At 40.1% G+C, this 22,502-nt stretch overlaps 1 long non-coding RNA gene across 1 annotated transcript; it reads right to left on the bottom strand.

Annotated features, from left to right (window-relative positions):
- Positions 1-1,867: 1,867 nt before the first annotated feature.
- LOC147843155 (uncharacterized) lies at positions 1,868-22,235 on the bottom strand. Its single transcript, XR_015495027.1, has 4 exons — positions 22,114-22,235; positions 19,849-21,183; positions 8,797-8,961; positions 1,868-2,093 (listed from the first exon to the last, which is right to left on the bottom strand). It is a non-coding gene; the product is annotated as an uncharacterized LOC147843155 (long non-coding RNA).
- Between the last annotated feature and the right edge of the window lie 267 nt (positions 22,236-22,502).

The raw sequence follows: 22,502 nt of genomic DNA, 5'->3' as shown, positions 1-22,502 counted from the left end.
GGCGATTAACGGGGTTCGAGCATTTGGCAACCTAACTGCCATTTAGGCAATTTAGATGTAGGACAACCCAACATTTAAGGCTGACCCTAAAGAAATCCATGATGTAATGTAATAAATTGAAAAAATATAAAGCCTACATGAATGAAGTGGTAACCTGGGACTAAATCAGCTTATAAATGCAATAACAGAGATTATACCATGTCAAGATGTGATTCAAAATTATCTTTAATGGAAAGATAGTGACTTTAAACCAACATTATGAGGTCTTGTGCTGCCATCTAGTGGTTTATATTAGTAATGCATGTTTAGATCCTTTGTGGAAGCATATGAACACACTCTGCTCTTTAGATAAATATATCAAGCTCATTTATGCACAAAAGTTTAATTGTTTTTCATAATCACTGATTTTGACAGTACAGACTTTTTGACAACACTGATTTTGTTCAATTTGAGCAAAAAAGCAGGGACGAGTTCCTAAAAGTATTGTTTGAAATAATGGTGAATAATAAATGGATGGTCTGAGTTACAGCAGTGGATTTCATGCCAAAGTGATTAGAATGTGCAGGCCTATCATATAATATGTCATATCAAGTATATTTGTGAAAAGCTGTCTACAATAAACACATATTATACAAATTATGGTCAAATAGCAATGAAAATCAGTGTTTTTGTGACCTTTTCTACTGTTATAGCGCCACCTATTGACCTATCTTCACAAAATTTTGCATGCTTGTTAAGAATCACATCTCAGATGTGCATACCTAATTTAACGAAGTTTTGAGTTTTCCCTATGCATTTACATGCATTTAGGTCAATATAAGACACACCCCTTTTGTAAATGAGCCATTTATAGCTACCAAAAGATGAAAGTTCAACTCATTTCAATAACTATTGATCTGCTCAGTTCAGAGATTCATACAACACTGGTTTCGTGGCGATTGAGCCAAAAACCAGGGACTAGTTCGCAAAAGTAGGTTTTTCATATATTAATTAATATTTAATGAACAGATGAGTTGACATCAGTGGTTTTAGTGTCGGACTGTTCTGTATAAGCAGGCCTATCATATGATATGTATTTTGTGTGGCTGTGCAAAACTTTGTGTAATAACCAATCAATTACACCCTCAAAAAACACAAAATCGCCCCCTAGTGGCGGATTTCTTTCAAAATTCTTACAGACCTCTAGGACCATGAGTCGAACATGCCCACCGAGTTTGGTTCCGATCACTCATCATTAACCTAGTTTAATGGCTGTTTAATCTTAATTGGCTAATGGCGGCCATGTTTTTTGAGATATGCCAATGTCCTTATAGTATGTCTTAACACGTTAGACAAAGACACTGCATGCCAAATTTCAAGCTGATTGGACTAATGGTTGTGAGGTTAGAGTAATTTTTATGTTTTTTAAGCTCTATAGCGCCACCATGAGGCCAAAGTCTGTGGGTTTTGCACTGTGACCTCACATTGAGCTTATACATGTGTGTACCAAGTTTGATGAAGATATCTCAATTCGTTCAAAAGTTACAGCTACAATTAGCTTTTAGCTTACATTAGCATGTTACATTTTTGCGTACGGTTTCGCGTGAAATCAACATTTCAACTTTTTTTCAATAACTTTTGCTATTCAGTGTCCAGAGAACATTTCTACACTGGTTTGGTTCAGATTGGGCGAAAACCCTAGGACGAGTTCGCAAAAGTAGGTTTCGGACAAATCGCCATGTAGCGGAAAAACGGTGCGTCGTAGAGAAAATCTGGGTGACTCCACTTTTGTTCGTGCTGACGCAAGGATTCCAAATATGTAAAGTTTTTGAGCCTACGACAAACGGTTTAGAAATGGCGGCCAAATTACTAATTTTTTTTTGTTTTTAGCGCTGTAGCGCCACCTATGGCCCGATTTTGACGAGCCTTTGGATCTGAGTAGCGGTGAGGAGTACTACCATCTGACCAAGTTTGAAGCCAATAGGCCTTACGGTTTGGCCTGGGCAATAGTGATTATGGCAGAAGTAAAATAATAATAATAATAATAATAATAATAAAAATTCTTACAAAAACAATAGGGTTTCAGCGCTTCGCGCTCGAACCCCTAAATATAGCTGCAAGCAGCAATTAAGGGGCCAAGCACTATTGGCCATAAGGTGGCGCTGCTCCAGACGTTTTTGAGTACTTTCAGGGCATGGGGTTGAAGATGCATACCATGTTTTGTAATGATATGTGAATGTGTTGGTAAAATATAGCATTTTTGGCCAAAAATCGAAATGGGCGACGCCCAAAATGGCTGACCTGTGAAAATCAGACATCATTCGACTCGGCATGCTCTGCCGGATGTAATGAGACCAGTTTCATGAGTTTCGGACGAAAGGTTGAGACGTTATATGCCAAAAAGCAAGTTTTTTGTATCTCCGGACCACTAGGGGGCAGTGCGCCGAAACTTCGCAATTAACCTTAGACCCTAGTTGTCATAACACTCACCAAGTTTGGTGTGAATCGGTAAATGCGTTACAGAGATATCGCCTCAAGTCCATTTTTGCAAGTTCAACGTTAAATTAGTTCGCAACTTAAACAAAAACGGTTGGTCAAATCAACTTGAATTCCATAACTTTTGGTTGGCATGGTCTGTAGATCATGTGATTCAATTTTGGTGAAAATCGGAGACACCGCCTAGGACGAGTTCGATCAAATAGGTTTTTCGAAAAATTTAAAATAGCGCGAAAAAATTCATGACGGAAAATGACGTCATAGGGTGCGTTTGAATCGGACTGAGCCAAGGAATCAGAGGAAAAAAGAATTTTGATTGTAGCCCATTCGGTTCAAAAGTTATAATGATAAACATACGTGAAAGTTTGGACAAGTGGTGGCGCTAGAGAGTTTGATTTTGAGACTTCATGTTTGGTGTGATTAATGTTAATACTGGCCTCTATCATTGTGCCAAATTATACAACTTTCCCGCATACGCCTATATGGGCTGCCATTCAAATCCGGCGGAAGAAACGGAAGAAGAAGAAGAAGAAGAAGAATAATAATAATAATAATAAGAAGAACACTAACGAAAGCAATAGGTGCCTACGCACCTACGGTGCTTGGCCCCTAAATATAGCTGCAAGCAGCAATTAAGGGGCCAAGCACTATTGGCCATAAGGTGGCGCTGCTCCAGACGTTTTTGAGTACTTTCAGGGCATGGGGTTGAAGATGCATACCATGTTTTGTAATGATATGTGAATGTGTTGGTAAATATAGCATTTTTGGCCAAAAATCGAAATGGACGACGCCCAAAATGGCTGACCTGTGAAAATCAGACATCATTCAACTCGGCATGCTCTGCCGGATATAATGAGACCAGTTTCATGAGTTTCGGACGAAAGGTTGAGACGTTATAAGCCAAAAAGCAAGTTTTTAGTATCTCCGGACCAGTAGGGAGCAGTGCGCCGAAACTCCGCAATTATTCTTAGACCCTAGTTGTCATAACACACACCAAGTTTGGTGTGAATCGGTGAATGCGTTACGGAGATATTGCCTCAAGTCCATTTTTGCAAGTTCTATGTTAAATTAATTCGTAAGTTAAACGAAAACGGTTGGTCTAAACAACTTGGATTCCATAACTTTTGGTTGGCATGGTCTGTAGATCATGTGATTCAATTTTGGTGAAAATCGGAGACACGGCCTAGGACGAGTTCGATCAAATAGGTTTTTCGAAAAATTTACAATAGGGCAAAAAAATTCATGACGGAAAATGACGTCATAGGGTGGGTTTGAATCGGACTGAGCCAAGGAATCAGAGGAAAAAAGAATTTTGATTGTAGCCCATTCGGTTCAAAAGTTATCATGATAAACATACGTGAAAGTTTGGACAAGTGGTGGCGCTAGAGAGTTTGATTTTGAGACTTCATATTTGGCCTGATTAATGTTAATACTGGCCTCTATCATTGTGCCAAATTATACAACTTTCCCGCATACGCCTATATGGGCTGCCATTCAAATCCGGCGGAAGAAACGGAAGAAGAAGAAGAAGAAGAAGAAGAAGAATAATAATAATAATAATAAATATAGCTGCAAGCAGCAATTAAGGGGCCAAGCACTATTGGCCATAAGGTGGCGCTGCTCCAGACATTTTTGAGTACTTTCAGGGCATGGGGTTGAAGATGCATACCATGTTTTGTAATGATATGTGAATGTGTTGGTAAAATATAGCATTTTTGGCCAAAAATCGAAATGGGCGACGCCCAAAATGGCTGACCTGTGAAAATCAGACATCATTCGACTCGGCATGCTCTGCCGGATATAATGAGACCAGTTTCATGAGTTTCGGACGAAAGGTTGAGACGTTATAAGCCAAAAAGCAAGTTTTTAGTACCTCCGGACCAGTAGGGGGCAGTGCGCCGAAACTGCGCAATTATTCTTAGACCCTAGTTGTCATAACACACACCAAGTTTGGTGTGAATCGGTGAATGCGTTACGGAGATATCGCCTCAAGTCCATTTTTGCAAGTTCTACGTTAAATTAGTTCGTAAGTTAAACGAAAACGGTTGGTCTAAACAACTTGGATTCCATAACTTTTGGTTGGCATGGTCTGTAGATCATGTGATTCAATTTTGGTGAAAATCGGAGACACGGCCTAGGACGAGTTCGATCAAATAGGTTTTTCGAAAAATTTAAAATAGCGCGAAAAAATTCATAACGGAAAATGACGTCATAGGGTGGGTTTGAATCGGACTGAGCCAAGGAATCAGAGGAAAAAAGAATTTTGATTGTAGCCCATTTGGTTCAAAAGTTATCATGATAAACATACGTGAAAGTTTGGACAAGTGGTGGCGCTAGAGAGTTTGACTTTGAGACTTCATATTTGGCCTGATTAATGTTAATACTGGCCTCTATCATTGTGCCAAATTATACAACTTTCCCGCATACGCCTATATGGGCTGCCATTCAAATCCGGCGGAAGAAACGGAAGAAGAAGAAGAAGAATAATAATAATAATAATAAATATAGCTGCAAGCAGCAATTAAGGGGCCAAGCACTATTGGCCATAAGGTGGCGCTGCTCCAGACGTTTTTGAGTACTTTCAGGGCATGGGGTTGAAGATGCATACCATGTTTTGTAATGATATGTGAATGTGTTGGTAAAATATAGCATTTTTGGCCAAAAATCGAAATGGGCGACGCCCAAAATGTCTGACCTGTGAAAATCAGACATCATTCGACTCGGCATGCTCTGCCGGATGTAATGAGACCAGTTTCATGAGTTTCGGACCAAAGGTTGAGACGTTATAAGCCAAAAAGCAAGTTTTTAGTATCTCCGGACCACTAGGGGGCAGTGCGCCGAAACTCCGCAATTAACCTTAGACCCTAGTTGTCATAACACACACCAAGTTTGGTGTGAATCGGTGAATGCATTACAGAGATATCGCCTCAAGTCCATTTTTGCAAGTTCTACGTTAAATTAGTTCGTAAGTTAAACGAAAACGGTTGGTCTAATCAACTTGAATTCCATAACTTTTGGTTGGCATGGTCTGTAGATCATGTGATTCAATTTTGGTGAAAATCGGAGACACGGCCTAGGACGAGTTCGATCAAATAGGTTTTTCGAAAAATGTAAAATAGCGCGAAAAAAGTCATGACGGAAAATGACGTCATAGGGTGCGTTTGAATCGGACAGAGCCAAGGAATCAGAGGAAAAAAGAATTTTGATTGTAGCCCATTCGGTTCAAAAGTTATGATGATAAACATACGTGAAAGTTTGGACAAGTGGTGGCGCTAGAGAGTTTGATTTTGAGACTTCATAATTGGCCTGATTAATGTTAATACTGGCCTCTATCATTGTGCCAAATTATACAACTTTCCCGCATACGCCTATATGGGCTGCCATTCAAATCCGGCGGAAGAAACGGAAGAAGAAGAATAATAATAATAATAATAATAATAATAAGAACACTAACGAAAGCAATAGGTGCCTACGCACCTACGGTGCTTGGCCCCTAAATATAGCTGCAAGCAGCAATTAAGGGGCCAAGCACTATTGGCCATAAGGTGGCGCTGCTCCAGACGTTTTTGAGTACTTTCAGGGCATGGGGTTGAAGATGCATACCATGTTTTGTAATGATATGTGAATGTGTTGGTAAAATATAGCATTTTTGGCCAAAAATCGAAATGGGCGACGCCCAAAATGGCTGACCTGTGAAAATCAGACATCATTCGACTCGGCATGCTCTGCCGGATGTAATGAGACCAGTTTCATGAGTTTCGGACGAAAGGTTGAGACGTTATAAGCCAAAAAGCAAGTTTTTAGTATCTCCAGACCACTAGGGGGCAGTGCGCCGAAACTCCGCAATTAACCTTAGACCCTAGTTGTCATAACACACACCAAGTTTGGTGTGAATCGGTGAATGCGTTAGGGAGATATCGCCTCAAGTCCATTTTCGCAAGTTCTATGTTAAATTAGTTCGCAAGTTAAACGAAAATGGTTGGTCTAATCAACTTGAATTCCATAACTTTTGGTTGGCATGGTCTGTAGATCATGTGATTCAATTTTGGTAAAAATCGGAAACACGGCCTAGGACAAGTTCGATCAAATAGGTTTTTCGAAAAATTTAAAATAGCGCGAAAAAATTCATGACGGAAAATGACGTCATAGGGTGGGTTTGAATCGGACTGAGCCAAGGAATCAGAGGAAAAAAGAATTTTGATTGTAGCCCATTCGGTTCAAAAGTTATGATGATAAACATACGTGAAAGTTTGGACAAGTGGTGGCGCTAGAGAGTTTGATTTTGAGACTTCATAATTGGCCTGATTAATGTTAATACTGGCCTCTATCATTGTGCCAATTTATACAACTTTCCCGCATACGCCTATATGGGCTGCCATTCAAATCCGGCGGAAGAAACGGAAGAAGAAGAATAATAATAATAAATATAGCTGCAAGCAGCAATTAAGGGGCCAAGCACTATTGGCCATAAGGTGGCGCTGCTCCAGACGTTTTTGAGTACTTTCAGGGCATGGGGTTGAAGATGCATACCATGTTTTGTAATGATATGTGAATGTGTTGGTAAAATATAGCATTTTTGGCCAAAAATCGAAATGGGCGACGCCCAAAATGGCTGACCTGTGAAAATCAGACATCATTCGACTCGGCATGCTCTGCCGGATGTAATGAGACCAGTTTTATGAGTTTCGGACGAAAGGTTGAGACGTTATAAGCCAAAAAGCAAGTTTTTTGTATCTCCGGACCACTAGAGGGCAGTGCGCCGAAACTCCGCAATTAACCTTAGACCCTAGTTGTCATAACACACACCAAGTTTGGTGTGAATCGGTGAATGCATTACAGAGATATCGCCTCAAGTCCATTTTCGCAAGTTCTACGTTAAATTAGTTCGTAAGTTAAACAAAAACGGTTGGTCTAATCAACTTGAATTCCATAACTTTTGGTTGGCATGGTCTGTAGATCATGTGATTCAATTTTGGTGAAAATCGGAGACACGGCCTAGGACGAGTTCGATCAAATTGGTTTTTCGAAAAATTTAAAATAGCGCGAAAAAAGTCATGACGGAAAATGACGTCATAGGGTGGGTTTAAATCGGACTGAGCCAAGGAATCAGGGGAAAAAAGAATTTTGATTGTAGCCCATTCGGTTCAAAAGTTATGATGATAAACATACGTGAAAGTTTGGACAAGTGGTGGCGCTAGAGAGTTTGATTTTGAGACTTCATAATTGGCCTGATTAATGTTAATACTGGCCTCTATCATTGTGCCAAATTATACAACTTTCCCGCATACGCCTATATGGGCTGCCATTCAAATCCGGCGGAAGAAACGGAAGAAGAAGAAGAATAATAATAATAATAATAATAAATATAGCTGCAAGCAGCAATTAAGGGGCCAAGCACTATTGGCCATAAGGTGGCGCTGCTCCAGACGTTTTTGAGTACTTTCAGGGCATGGGGTTGAAGATGTATACCATGTTTTGTAATGATATGTGAATGTGTTGGTAAAATATAGCATTTTTGGCCAAAAATCGAAATGGGCGACGCCCAAAATGGCTGACCTGTGAAAATCAGACATCATTCGACTCGGCATGCTCTGCCGGATGTAATGAGACCAGTTTCATGAGTTTCGGACGAAAGGTTGAGACGTTATAAGCCAAAAAGCAAGTTTTAAGTATCTCCGGACCACTAGGGGGCAGTGCGCCGAAACTTTGCAATTAACCTTAGACCCTAGTTGTCATAACACACACCAAGTTTGGTGTGAATCGGTAAATGCATTACAGAGATATCGCCTCAAGTCCATTTTCGCAAGTTCAACGTTAAATTAGTTCGTAAGTTAAACAAAAACGGTTGGTCTAATCAACTTGAATTCCATAACTTTTGGTTGGCATGGTCTGTAGATCATGTGATTCAATTTTGGTGAAAATCGGAGACACGGCCTAGGACGAGTTCGATCAAATAGGTTTTTCGAAAAATTTAAAATAGCGCGAAAAAAGTCATGACGGAAAATGACGTCATAGGGTGCGTTTGAATCGGACTAAGCCAAGGAATCAGAGGAAAAAAGAATTTTGATTGTAGCCCATTCGGTTCAAAAGTTATGATGATAAACATACGTGAAAGTTTGGACAAGTGGTGGCGCTAGAGAGTTTGATTTTGAGACTTCATAATTGGCCTGATTAATGTTAATACTGGCCTCTATCATTGTGCCAAATTATACAACTTTCCCGCATACGCCTATATGGGCTGCCATTCAAATCCGGCGGAAGAAACGGAAGAAGAAGAAGAAGAAGAAGAATAATAATAATAATAATAATAATAATAAGAACACTAACGAAAGCAATAGGTGCCTACGCACCTACGGTGCTTGGCCCCTAATAATAAGAACACTAACGAAAGCAATAGGTGCCTACGCACCTACGGTGCTTGGCCCCTAATAATAATAATAATAATAATAATAAGAACACTAACGAAAGCAATAGGTGCCTACGCACCTACGGTGCTTGGCCCCTAATAAATATAGCTGCAAGCAGCAATTAAGGGGCCAAGCACTATTGGCCATAAGGTGGCGCTGCTCCAGACTTTTTTGAGTACTTTCAGGGCATGGGGTTGAAGATGCATACCATGTTTTGTAATGATATGTGAATGTGTTGGTAAAATATAGCATTTTTGGCCAAAAATCGTAATGGGCGACACCCAAAATGGCTGACCTGTGAAAATCAGACATCATTCGACTCGGCATGCTCTGCCGGATGTAATGAGACCAGTTTTATGAGTTTCGGACGAAAGGTTGAGACGTTATAAGCCAAAAAGCAAGTTTTTAGTATCTCCGGACCACTAGGGGGCAGTGTGCCGAAACTCCGCAATTAACCTTAGACCCTAGTTGTCATAACACACACCAAGTTTGGTGTGAATCGGTGAATGCGTTACAGAGATATCGCCTCAAGTCCATTTTCGCAAGTTCTTTGTTAAATTAGTTCGCAAGTTAAACGAAAACGGTTGGTCTAATCAACTTGAATTCCATAACTTTTGGTTGGCATGGTCTGTAGATCATGTGATTCAATTTTGGTGAAAATCGGAGAAACGGCCTAGGACGAGTTCGATCAACTAGGTTTTTCGAATAATTTTAAATAGCGTAACAAAATTCATGACGGAAAATGACGTCATAGGGTGCGTTTGAATTGGACTGAGCCAAGGAATCAGGGGAAAAAGAATTTTGATTGTAGCCCATTTGGTTCAAAAGTTATCATGATAAACATACGTGAAAGTTTGGACAAGTGGTGGCGCTAGAGAGTTTGATTTTTAGACTTCATATTTGGTATGATTATTGTTAATACTGTCCTCTATTAATGTGCCAGATGCATACCATGTTTTGTAATAATATGTGAATATGTTGGTAAAATATAGCATTTTTGGCCAAAAATCAAAATGGGCGACGCCCAAAATGGCTGACCTGTGAAAATCAGACATCATTCGACTCGACATGCTCTGCCGGATGTAATGAGATCAGTTTTATGAGTTTCGGACGAAAGGTTGAGATGTTATAAGCCAAAAAGCAAGTTTTTTAGTATCTCCGGACCACTAGGGGGCAGTGCGCCGAAACTCTGCCTGTAACCTCAGACCCTAGTTGTCATAACACACACCAAGTTTGGTGTGAATCGGTGAATGCGTTACGGAGATATCATCTCAAGTCCATTTTCGCAAGTCCTTCGTTAAATTTGATCGCAAGTTAAACGAAAACGGTTGGTCAAATCAACTTGAATTCCATAACTTTTGGTTGGCATGGTCTGTAGATCATGTGATTCAATTTTGGTGAAAATCGGAGAAACGGCCTAGGACGAGTTCGATCAAATAGGTTTTTCGAAAAATTTAAAATAGCGCGAAAAAATTCATGACGGAAAATGACGTCATAGGGTGCATTTGAATCGGACTGAGCCAAGGAATCAGAGAAAAAAAGAAATTTGATTGTAGCCCATTCGGTTCAAAAGTTATGATGATAAACGTATGTGAAAGTTTGGACAAGTGGTGGCGCTAGAGAGTTTGATTTTGAGACTTCATGTTTGGTCTGATTAATGTTAATACTGTCCTCTATCATTGTGCTAAATTATACAACTTTCCCGCATACGCCTATATGGGCTGCCATTCAAATCCGGCGGAAGAAACGGAAGAAGAAGAAGAAGAATAATAATAATAATAAATATAGCTGCAAGCAGCAATTAAGGGGCCAAGCACTATTGGCCATAAGGTGGCGCTGCTCCAGACGTTTTTGAGTACTTTCAGGGCATGGGGTTGAAGATGCATACCATGTTTTGTAATGATATGTGAATGTGTTGGTAAAATATTGCATTTTTGGCCAAAAATCGAAATGGGCGACGCCCAAAATGGCTGACCTGTGAAAATCAGACATCATTCGACTCGGCATGCTCTGCCGGATGTAATGAGACCAGTTTCATGAGTTTCGGACGAAAGGTTGAGACGTTATAAGCCAAAAAGCAAGTTTTTTGTATCTCTGGACCACTAGAGGGCAGTGCACCGAAACTCCGCAATTAACCTTAGGCCCTAGTTGTCATAACACACACCAAGTTTGGTGTGAATTGGTGAATGCGTTACGGAGATATCGTCTCAAGTCCATTTTTGCAAGTTCTACGTTAAATTTGATTGCAAGTTAAACAAAAACGGTTGGTCAAATCAACTTGAATTCCATAACTTTTGGTTGGCATGGTCTGTAGATCATGTGATTCAATTTGGGTGATAATCGGAGAAACGGCCTAGGACGAGTTCGATCAAATAGGTTTTTCGAATAATTTAAAATAACGCGAAAAAATTCATGACGGAAAATGACGTCATAGGGTGGGTTTGAATCGGACTGATCCAAGGAATCAGTGGGAAAAAGAATTTTGATTGTAGCCCATTTGGTTCAAAAGTTATCATGATAAACATACATGAACATTTGGACAAGTGGTGGCGCTAGAGAGTTTGATTTTGAGACTTCATATTTGGTATGATTAATGTTAATACTGTCCTCTATCATTGTGCCAGATGCTTACCATGTTTTGTAATGATATGTGAATATGTTGGTAAAATATAGAATTTTTGGCCAAAAATCGAAATGGGCGACGCCCAAAATGGCTGACCTGTGAAAATCAGACATCATTCGACTCGGCATGCTCTGCCGGATGTAATGAGACCAGTTTTATGAGTTTCGGACGAAAGGTTGAGATGTTATAAGCCAAAAAGCAAGTTTTTTGTATCTCCGGACCACTAGGGGGCAGTGTGCCGAAACTCCGCAATTAACCTTAGACCCTAGTTGTCATAACACACACCAAGTTTGGTGTGAATCGGTGAATGCATTACAGAGATATCGCCTCAAGTCCATTTTCGCAAGTTCTTCATTAAATTAGTTCGTAAGTTAAACAAAAACGGTTGGTCTAATCAACTTGAATTCCATAACTTTTGGTTGGCATGGTCTGTAGATCATGTGATTCAATTTTGGTGAAAATCGGAGACACGGCCTAGGACGAGTTCGATCAAATAGGTTTTTCGAAAAATGTAAAATAGCGCGAAAAAATTCATGACGGAAAATGACGTCATAGGGTGGGTTTGAATCGGACTGAGCCAAGGAATCAGAGGAAAAAAGAATTTTGATTGTAGCCCATTTGGTTCAAAAGTTATCATGATAAACATACGTGAAAATTTGGACAAGTGGTGGCGCTAGAGAGTTTGATTTTGAGACTTCATGTTTGGTCTGATTAATGTTAATACTGGCCTCTATCATTGTGCCAAATTATACAACTTTCCCGCATACGCCTATATGGGCTGCCATTCAAATCCGGCGGAAGAAACGGAAGAAGAAGAAGAAGAAGAAGAATAATAATAATAATAATAATAATAATAAGAAGAACACTAACGAAAGCAATAGGTGCCTACGCACCTACGGTGCTTGGCCCCTAAATATAGCTGCAAGCAGCAATTAAGGGGCCAAGCACTTTTGGCCATAAGGTGGCGCTGCTCCAGACGTTTTTGAGTACTTTCAGGGCATGGGGTTGAAGATGCATACCATGTTTTGTAATGATATGTGAATGTGTTGGTAAAATATAGCATTTTTGGCCAAAAATCGAAATGGGCGACGCCCAAAATGGCTGACCTGTGAAAATCAGACATCATTCGACTTGGCATGCTCTGCCGGATGTAATGAGACCAGTTTCATGAGTTTCGGACGAAAGGTTGAGACGTTATAAGCCAAAAAGCAAGTTTTTAGTATCTCCGGACCACTAGGGGGCAGTGCGCCGAAACTCCGCAATTAACCTTAGACCCTAGTTGTCATAACACACACCAAGTTTGGTGTGAATCGGTGAATGCGTTACAGAGATATCGCCTCAAGTCCATTTTCGCAAGTTCTACGTTAAATTAGTTCGCAAGTTAAACGAAAACGGTTGGTCTAATCAACTTGAATTCCATAACTTTTGGTTGGCATGGTCTGTAGATCATGTGATTAAATTTTGGTGAAAATCGGAGACACGGCCTAGGACGAGTTCGATCAAATAGGTTTTTTGAAAAATTTAAAATAGCGCGAAAAAAGTCATGACGGAAAATGACGTCATAGGGTGCGTTTGAATTGGACTGAGCCAAGGAATCAGAGGAAAAAAGAATTTTGATTGTAGCCCATTCGGTTCAAAAGTTATGATGATAAACATACGTGAAAGTTTGGACAAGTGGTGGCGCTAGAGAGTTTAATTTTGAGACTTCATAATTGGCCTGATTAATGTTAATACTGGCCTCTATCATTGTGCCAAATTATACAACTTTCCCGCATACGCCTATATGGGCTGCCATTCAAATCCGGCGGAAGAAACGGAAGAAGAAGAAGAAGAATAATAATAATAATAATAATAATAATAATAATAAGAACACTAACGAAAGCAATAGGTGCCTACGCACCTACGGTGCTTGGCCCCTAAATATAGCTGCAAGCAGCAATTAAGGGGCCAAGCACTATTGGCCATAAGGTGGCGCTGCTCCAGACGTTTTTGAGTACTTTCAGGGCATGGGGTTGAAGATGCATACCATGTTTTGTAATGATATGTGAATGTGTTGGTAAAATATAGCATTTTTGGCCAAAAATCGAAATGGGCGACGCCCAAAATGGCTGACCTGTGAAAATCAGACATCATTCGACTCGGCATGCTCTGCCGGATGTAATGAGACCAGTTTCATGAGTTTCGGACGAAAGGTTGAGACGTTATAAGCCAAAAAGCAAGTTTTTAGTATCTCCAGACCACTAGGGGGCAGTGCGCCGAAACTCCGCAATTAACCTTAGACCCTAGTTGTCATAACACACACCAAGTTTGGTGTGAATCGGTGAATGCGTTAGGGAGATATCGCCTCAAGTCCATTTTCGCAAGTTCTATGTTAAATTAGTTCGCAAGTTAAACGAAAATGGTTGGTCTAATCAACTTGAATTCCATAACTTTTGGTTGGCATGGTCTGTAGATCATGTGATTCAATTTTGGTAAAAATCGGAAACACGGCCTAGGACAAGTTCGATCAAATAGGTTTTTCGAAAAATTTAAAATAGCGCGAAAAAATTCATGACGGAAAATGACGTCATAGGGTGGGTTTGAATCGGACTGAGCCAAGGAATCAGAGGAAAAAAGAATTTTGATTGTAGCCCATTCGGTTCAAAAGTTATGATGATAAACATACGTGAAAGTTTGGACAAGTGGTGGCGCTAGAGAGTTTGATTTTGAGACTTCATAATTGGCCTGATTAATGTTAATACTGGCCTCTATCATTGTGCCAATTTATACAACTTTCCCGCATACGCCTATATGGGCTGCCATTCAAATCCGGCGGAAGAAACGGAAGAAGAAGAATAATAATAATAAATATAGCTGCAAGCAGCAATTAAGGGGCCAAGCACTATTGGCCATAAGGTGGCGCTGCTCCAGACGTTTTTGAGTACTTTCAGGGCATGGGGTTGAAGATGCATACCATGTTTTGTAATGATATGTGAATGTGTTGGTAAAATATAGCATTTTTGGCCAAAAATCGAAATGGGCGACGCCCAAAATGGCTGACCTGTGAAAATCAGACATCATTCGACTCGGCATGCTCTGCCGGATGTAATGAGACCAGTTTTATGAGTTTCGGACGAAAGGTTGAGACGTTATAAGCCAAAAAGCAAGTTTTTTGTATCTCCGGACCACTAGAGGGCAGTGCGCCGAAACTCCGCAATTAACCTTAGACCCTAGTTGTCATAACACACACCAAGTTTGGTGTGAATCGGTGAATGCATTACAGAGATATCGCCTCAAGTCCATTTTCGCAAGTTCTACGTTAAATTAGTTCGTAAGTTAAACAAAAACGGTTGGTCTAATCAACTTGAATTCCATAACTTTTGGTTGGCATGGTCTGTAGATCATGTGATTCAATTTTGGTGAAAATCGGAGACACGGCCTAGGACGAGTTCGATCAAATTGGTTTTTCGAAAAATTTAAAATAGCGCGAAAAAAGTCATGACGGAAAATGACGTCATAGGGTGGGTTTAAATCGGACTGAGCCAAGGAATCAGGGGAAAAAAGAATTTTGATTGTAGCCCATTCGGTTCAAAAGTTATGATGATAAACATACGTGAAAGTTTGGACAAGTGGTGGCGCTAGAGAGTTTGATTTTGAGACTTCATAATTGGCCTGATTAATGTTAATACTGGCCTCTATCATTGTGCCAAATTATACAACTTTCCCGCATACGCCTATATGGGCTGCCATTCAAATCCGGCGGAAGAAACGGAAGAAGAAGAATAATAATAATAATAATAATAATAATAATAAGAACACTAACGAAAGCAATAGGTGCCTACGCACCTACGGTGCTTGGCCCCTAATAATAATAATAATAATAATAATAAGAACACTAACGAAAGCAATAGGTGCCTACGCACCTACGGTGCTTGGCCCCTAATAAATATAGCTGCAAGCAGCAATTAAGGGGCCAAGCACTATTGGCCATAAGGTGGCGCTGCTCCAGACTTTTTTGAGTACTTTCAGGGCATGGGGTTGAAGATGCATACCATGTTTTGTAATGATATGTGAATGTGTTGGTAAAATATAGCATTTTTGGCCAAAAATCGTAATGGGCGACACCCAAAATGGCTGACCTGTGAAAATCAGACATCATTCGACTCGGCATGCTCTGCCGGATGTAATGAGACCAGTTTTATGAGTTTCGGACGAAAGGTTGAGACGTTATAAGCCAAAAAGCAAGTTTTTAGTATCTCCGGACCACTAGGGGGCAGTGTGCCGAAACTCCGCAATTAACCTTAGACCCTAGTTGTCATAACACACACCAAGTTTGGTGTGAATCGGTGAATGCGTTACAGAGATATCGCCTCAAGTCCATTTTCGCAAGTTCTTTGTTAAATTAGTTCGCAAGTTAAACGAAAACGGTTGGTCTAATCAACTTGAATTCCATAACTTTTGGTTGGCATGGTCTGTAGATCATGTGATTCAATTTTGGTGAAAATCGGAGAAACGGCCTAGGACGAGTTCGATCAACTAGGTTTTTCGAATAATTTTAAATAGCGTAACAAAATTCATGACGGAAAATGACGTCATAGGGTGCGTTTGAATTGGACTGAGCCAAGGAATCAGGGGAAAAAGAATTTTGATTGTAGCCCATTTGGTTCAAAAGTTATCATGATAAACATACGTGAAAGTTTGGACAAGTGGTGGCGCTAGAGAGTTTGATTTTTAGACTTCATATTTGGTATGATTATTGTTAATACTGTCCTCTATTAATGTGCCAGATGCATACCATGTTTTGTAATAATATGTGAATATGTTGGTAAAATATAGCATTTTTGGCCAAAAATCAAAATGGGCGACGCCCAAAATGGCTGACCTGTGAAAATCAGACATCATTCGACTCGACATGCTCTGCCGGATGTAATGAGATCAGTTTTATGAGTTTCGGACGAAAGGTTGAGATGTTATAAGCCAAAAAGCAAGTTTTTTAGTATCTCCGGACCACTAGGGGGCAGTGCGCCGAAACTCTGCCTGTAACCTCAGACCCTAGTTGTCATAACACACACCAAGTTTGGTGTGAATCGGTGAATGCGTTACGGAGATATCATCTCAAGTCCATTTTCGCAAGTCCTTCGTTAAATTTGATCGCAAGTTAAACGAAAACGGTTGGTCAAATCAACTTGAATTCCATAACTTTTGGTTGGCATGGTCTGTAGATCATGTGATTCAATTTTGGTGAAAATCGGAGAAACGGCCTAGGACGAGTTCGATCAAATAGGTTTTTCGAAAAATTTAAAATAGCGCGAAAAAATTCATGACGGAAAATGACGTCATAGGGTGCATTTGAATCGGACTGAGCCAAGGAATCAGAGAAAAAAAGAAATTTGATTGTAGCCCATTCGGTTCAAAAGTTATGATGATAAACGTATGTGAAAGTTTGGACAAGTGGTGGCGCTAGAGAGTTTGATTTTGAGACTTCATGTTTGGTCTGATTAATGTTAATACTGTCCTCTATCATTGTGCTAAATTATACAACTTTCCCGCATACGCCTATATGGGCTGCCATTCAAATCCGGCGGAAGAAACGGAAGAAGAAGAAGAAGAATAATAATAATAATAAATATAGCTGCAAGCAGCAATTAAGGGGCCAAGCACTATTGGCCATAAGGTGGCGCTGCTCCAGACGTTTTTGAGTACTTTCAGGGCATGGGGTTGAAGATGCATACCATGTTTTGTAATGATATGTGAATGTGTTGGTAAAATATTGCATTTTTGGCCAAAAATCGAAATGGGCGACGCCCAAAATGGCTGACCTGTGAAAATCAGACATCATTCGACTCGGCATGCTCTGCCGGATGTAATGAGACCAGTTTCATGAGTTTCGGACGAAAGGTTGAGACGTTATAAGCCAAAAAGCAAGTTTTTTGTATCTCTGGACCACTAGAGGGCAGTGCACCGAAACTCCGCAATTAACCTTAGGCCCTAGTTGTCATAACACACACCAAGTTTGGTGTGAATTGGTGAATGCGTTACGGAGATATCGTCTCAAGTCCATTTTTGCAAGTTCTACGTTAAATTTGATTGCAAGTTAAACAAAAACGGTTGGTCAAATCAACTTGAATTCCATAACTTTTGGTTGGCATGGTCTGTAGATCATGTGATTCAATTTGGGTGATAATCGGAGAAACGGCCTAGGACGAGTTCGATCAAATAGGTTTTTCGAATAATTTAAAATAACGCGAAAAAATTCATGACGGAAAATGACGTCATAGGGTGGGTTTGAATCGGACTGATCCAAGGAATCAGTGGGAAAAAGAATTTTGATTGTAGCCCATTTGGTTCAAAAGTTATCATGATAAACATACATGAACATTTGGACAAGTGGTGGCGCTAGAGAGTTTGATTTTGAGACTTCATATTTGGTATGATTAATGTTAATACTGTCCTCTATCATTGTGCCAGATGCTTACCATGTTTTGTAATGATATGTGAATATGTTGGTAAAATATAGAATTTTTGGCCAAAAATCGAAATGGGCGACGCCCAAAATGGCTGACCTGTGAAAATCAGACATCATTCGACTCGGCATGCTCTGCCGGATGTAATGAGACCAGTTTTATGAGTTTCGGACGAAAGGTTGAGATGTTATAAGCCAAAAAGCAAGTTTTTTGTATCTCCGGACCACTAGGGGGCAGTGTGCCGAAACTCCGCAATTAACCTTAGACCCTAGTTGTCATAACACACACCAAGTTTGGTGTGAATCGGTGAATGCATTACAGAGATATCGCCTCAAGTCCATTTTCGCAAGTTCTTCATTAAATTAGTTCGTAAGTTAAACAAAAACGGTTGGTCTAATCAACTTGAATTCCATAACTTTTGGTTGGCATGGTCTGTAGATCATGTGATTCAATTTTGGTGAAAATCGGAGACACGGCCTAGGACGAGTTCGATCAAATAGGTTTTTCGAAAAATGTAAAATAGCGCGAAAAAATTCATGACGGAAAATGACGTCATAGGGTGGGTTTGAATCGGACTGAGCCAAGGAATCAGAGGAAAAAAGAATTTTGATTGTAGCCCATTTGGTTCAAAAGTTATCATGATAAACATACGTGAAAATTTGGACAAGTGGTGGCGCTAGAGAGTTTGATTTTGAGACTTCATGTTTGGTCTGATTAATGTTAATACTGGCCTCTATCATTGTGCCAAATTATACAACTTTCCCGCATACGCCTATATGGGCTGCCATTCAAATCCGGCGGAAGAAACGGAAGAAGAAGAAGAAGAAGAATAATAATAATAATAATAATAATAATAATAAGAACACTAACGAAAGCAATAGGTGCCTACGCACCTACGGTGCTTGGCCCCTAAATATAGCTGCAAGCAGCAATTAAGGGGCCAAGCACTTTTGGCCATAAGGTGGCGCTGCTCCAGACGTTTTTGAGTACTTTCAGGGCATGGGGTTGAAGATGCATACCATGTTTTGTAATGATATGTGAATGTGTTGGTAAAATATAGCATTTTTGGCCAAAAATCGAAATGGGCGACGCCCAAAATGGCTGACCTGTGAAAATCAGACATCATTCGACTTGGCATGCTCTGCCGGATGTAATGAGACCAGTTTCATGAGTTTCGGACGAAAGGTTGAGACGTTATAAGCCAAAAAGCAAGTTTTTAGTATCTCCGGACCACTAGGGGGCAGTGCGCCGAAACTCCGCAATTAACCTTAGACCCTAGTTGTCATAACACACACCAAGTTTGGTGTGAATCGGTGAATGCGTTACAGAGATATCGCCTCAAGTCCATTTTCGCAAGTTCTACGTTAAATTAGTTCGCAAGTTAAACGAAAACGGTTGGTCTAATCAACTTGAATTCCATAACTTTTGGTTGGCATGGTCTGTAGATCATGTGATTAAATTTTGGTGAAAATCGGAGACACGGCCTAGGACGAGTTCGATCAAATAGGTTTTTTGAAAAATTTAAAATAGCGCGAAAAAAGTCATGACGGAAAATGACGTCATAGGGTGCGTTTGAATTGGACTGAGCCAAGGAATCAGAGGAAAAAAGAATTTTGATTGTAGCCCATTCGGTTCAAAAGTTATGATGATAAACATACGTGAAAGTTTGGACAAGTGGTGGCGCTAGAGAGTTTAATTTTGAGACTTCATAATTGGCCTGATTAATGTTAATACTGGCCTCTATCATTGTGCCAAATTATACAACTTTCCCGCATACGCCTATATGGGCTGCCATTCAAATCCGGCGGAAGAAACGGAAGAAGAAGAAGAAGAATAATAATAATAATAATAATAATAATAATAATAAGAACACTAACGAAAGCAATAGGTGCCTACGCACCTACGGTGCTTGGCCCCTAAATATAGCTGCAAGCAGCAATTAAGGGGCCAAGCACTATTGGCCATAAGGTGGCGCTGCTCCAGACGTTTTTGAGTACTTTCAGGGCATGGGGTTGAAGATGCATACCATGTTTTGTAATGATATGTGAATGTGTTGGTAAAATATAGCATTTTTGGCCAAAAATCGAAATGGGCGACGCCCAAAATGGCTGACCTGTGAAAATCAGACATCATTCGACTCGGCATGCTCTGCCGGATGTAATGAGACCAGTTTCATGAGTTTCGGACGAAAGGTTGGGACGTTATAAGCCAAAAAGCAAGTTTTTTGTATCTCCGGACCACTAGAGGGCAGTGCGCCGAAACTCCGCAATTAACCTTAGACCCTAGTTGTCATAACACACACCAAGTTTGGTGTGAATTGGTGAATGCGTTACGGAGATATCGTCTCAAGTCCATTTTTGCAAGTTCTACGTTAAATTTGATTGCAAGTTAAACGAAAACGGTTGGTCAAATCAACTTGAATTCCATAACTTTTGGTTGGCATGGTCTGTAGATCATGTGATTCAATTTGGGTGATAATCGGAGAAACGGCCTAGGACGAGTTCGATCAAATAGGTTTTTCGAATAATTTAAAATAACGCGAAAAAATTCATGACGGAAAATGACGTCATAGGGTGCGTTTGAATCAGACTGATCCAAGGAATCAGTGGGAAAAAGAATTTTGATTGTAGCCCATTTGGTTCAAAAGTTATCATGATAAACATACATGAACATTTGGACAAGTGGTGGCGCTAGAGAGTTTGATTTTGAGACTTCATATTTGGTATGATTAATGTTAATACTGTCCTCTATCATTGTGCCAGATGCTTACCATGTTTTGTAATGATATGTGAATATGTTGGTAAAATATAGCATTTTTGGCCAAAAATCGAAATGGGCGACGCCCAAAATGGCTGACCTGTGAAAATCAGACATCATTCGACTTGACATGCTCTGCCGGATGTAATGAGACCAGTTTTATGAGTTTCGGACGAAAGGTTGAGATGTTATAAGCCAAAAAGCAAGTTTTTTGTATCTCCGGACCACTAGGGGGCAGTGTGCCGAAACTCCGCAATTAACCTTAGACCCTAGTTGTCATAACACACACCAAGTTTGGTGTGAATCGGTGAATGCATTACAGAGATATCGCCTCAAGTCCATTTTCGCAAGTTCTTCGTTAAATTAGTTCGCAAGTTAAACAAAAACGGTTGGTCTAATCAACTTGAATTCCATAACTTTTGGTTGGCATGGTCTGTAGATCATGTGATTCAATTTTGGTGAAAATCGGAGACACGGCCTAGGACGAGGTCGATCAAATTGGTTTTTCGAAAAATGTAAAATAGCGCGAAAAAATTCATGACGGAAAATGACGTCATAGGGTGGGTTTGAATCGGACTGACCCAAGGAATCAGAGGAAAAAAGAATTTTGATTGTAGCCCATTCGGTTCAAAAGTTATGATGATAAACATACGTGAAAGTTTGGACAAGTGGTGGCGCTAGAGAGTTTGATTTTGAGACTTCATAATTGGCCTGATTAATGTTAATACTGGCCTCTATCATTGTGCCAAATTATACAACTTTCCCGCATACGCCTATATGGGCTGCCATTCAAATCCGGCGGAAGAAACGGAAGAAGAAGAAGAATAATAATAATAATAAATATAGCTGCAAGCAGCAATTAAGGGGCCAAGCACTATTGGCCATAAGGTGGCGCTGCTCCAGACGTTTTTGAGTACTTTCAGGGCATGGGTTTGAAGATGCATACCATGTTTTGTAATGATATGTGAATGTGTTGGTAAAATATAGCATTTTTGGCCAAAAATCGAAATGGGTGACGCCCAAAATGGCTGACCTGTGAAAATCAGACATCTTTCGACTCGGCATGCTCTGCCGGATGTAATGAGACCAGTTTTATGAGTTTCGGACGAAAGGTTGAGACGTTATAAGCCAAAAAGCAAGTTTTATGTATCTCCGGACCACTAGGGGGCAGTGCGCCGAAACTCCGCATATAACCTCAGACCCTAGTTGTCATAACACACACCAAGTTTTGTGTGAATCGGTGAATGCGTTACGGAGATATCGTCTCAAGTCCACTTTCGCAAGTTCTACGTTAAATTTGATCGCAAGTTAAACAAAAACGGTTGGTCAAATCAACTTGAATTCCATAACTTTTGGTTGGCATGGTCTGTAGATCATGTGATTCAATTTTGGTGAAAATCGGAGACACGGCCTAGGACGAGTTCGATCAAATAGGTTTTTCGAAAAATTTAAAATAGCGCGAAAAAAGTCATGACGGAAAATGACGTCATAGGGTGGGTTTGAATCGGACTGAGCCAAGGAATCAGAGGAAAAAAGAATTTTGATTGTAGCCCATTCCGTTCAAAAGTTATGATGATAAACATACGTGAAAGTTTGGACAAGTGGTGGCGCTAGAGAGTTTGATTTTGAGACTTCATATTTGGCCTGATTAATGTTAATACTGGCCTCTATCATTGTGCCAAATTATACAACTTTCCCGCATACGCCTATATGGGCTGCCATTCAAATCCGGCGGAAGAAACGGAAGAAGAAGAAGAAGAAGAAGAAGAATAATAATAATAATAATAATAATAAGAA

This window comes from Danio rerio, chromosome 7 (genome assembly GCF_052040795.2).
Source record: "Danio rerio strain M-AB ecotype USA chromosome 7, GRCz13ab, whole genome shotgun sequence".
Taxonomy (NCBI): Eukaryota; Metazoa; Chordata; class Actinopteri; order Cypriniformes; family Danionidae; genus Danio; species Danio rerio.
The sequence above is the reverse complement of the archived record's forward strand: the minus strand, read 5'-3'. Positions and strand labels throughout refer to the sequence as shown.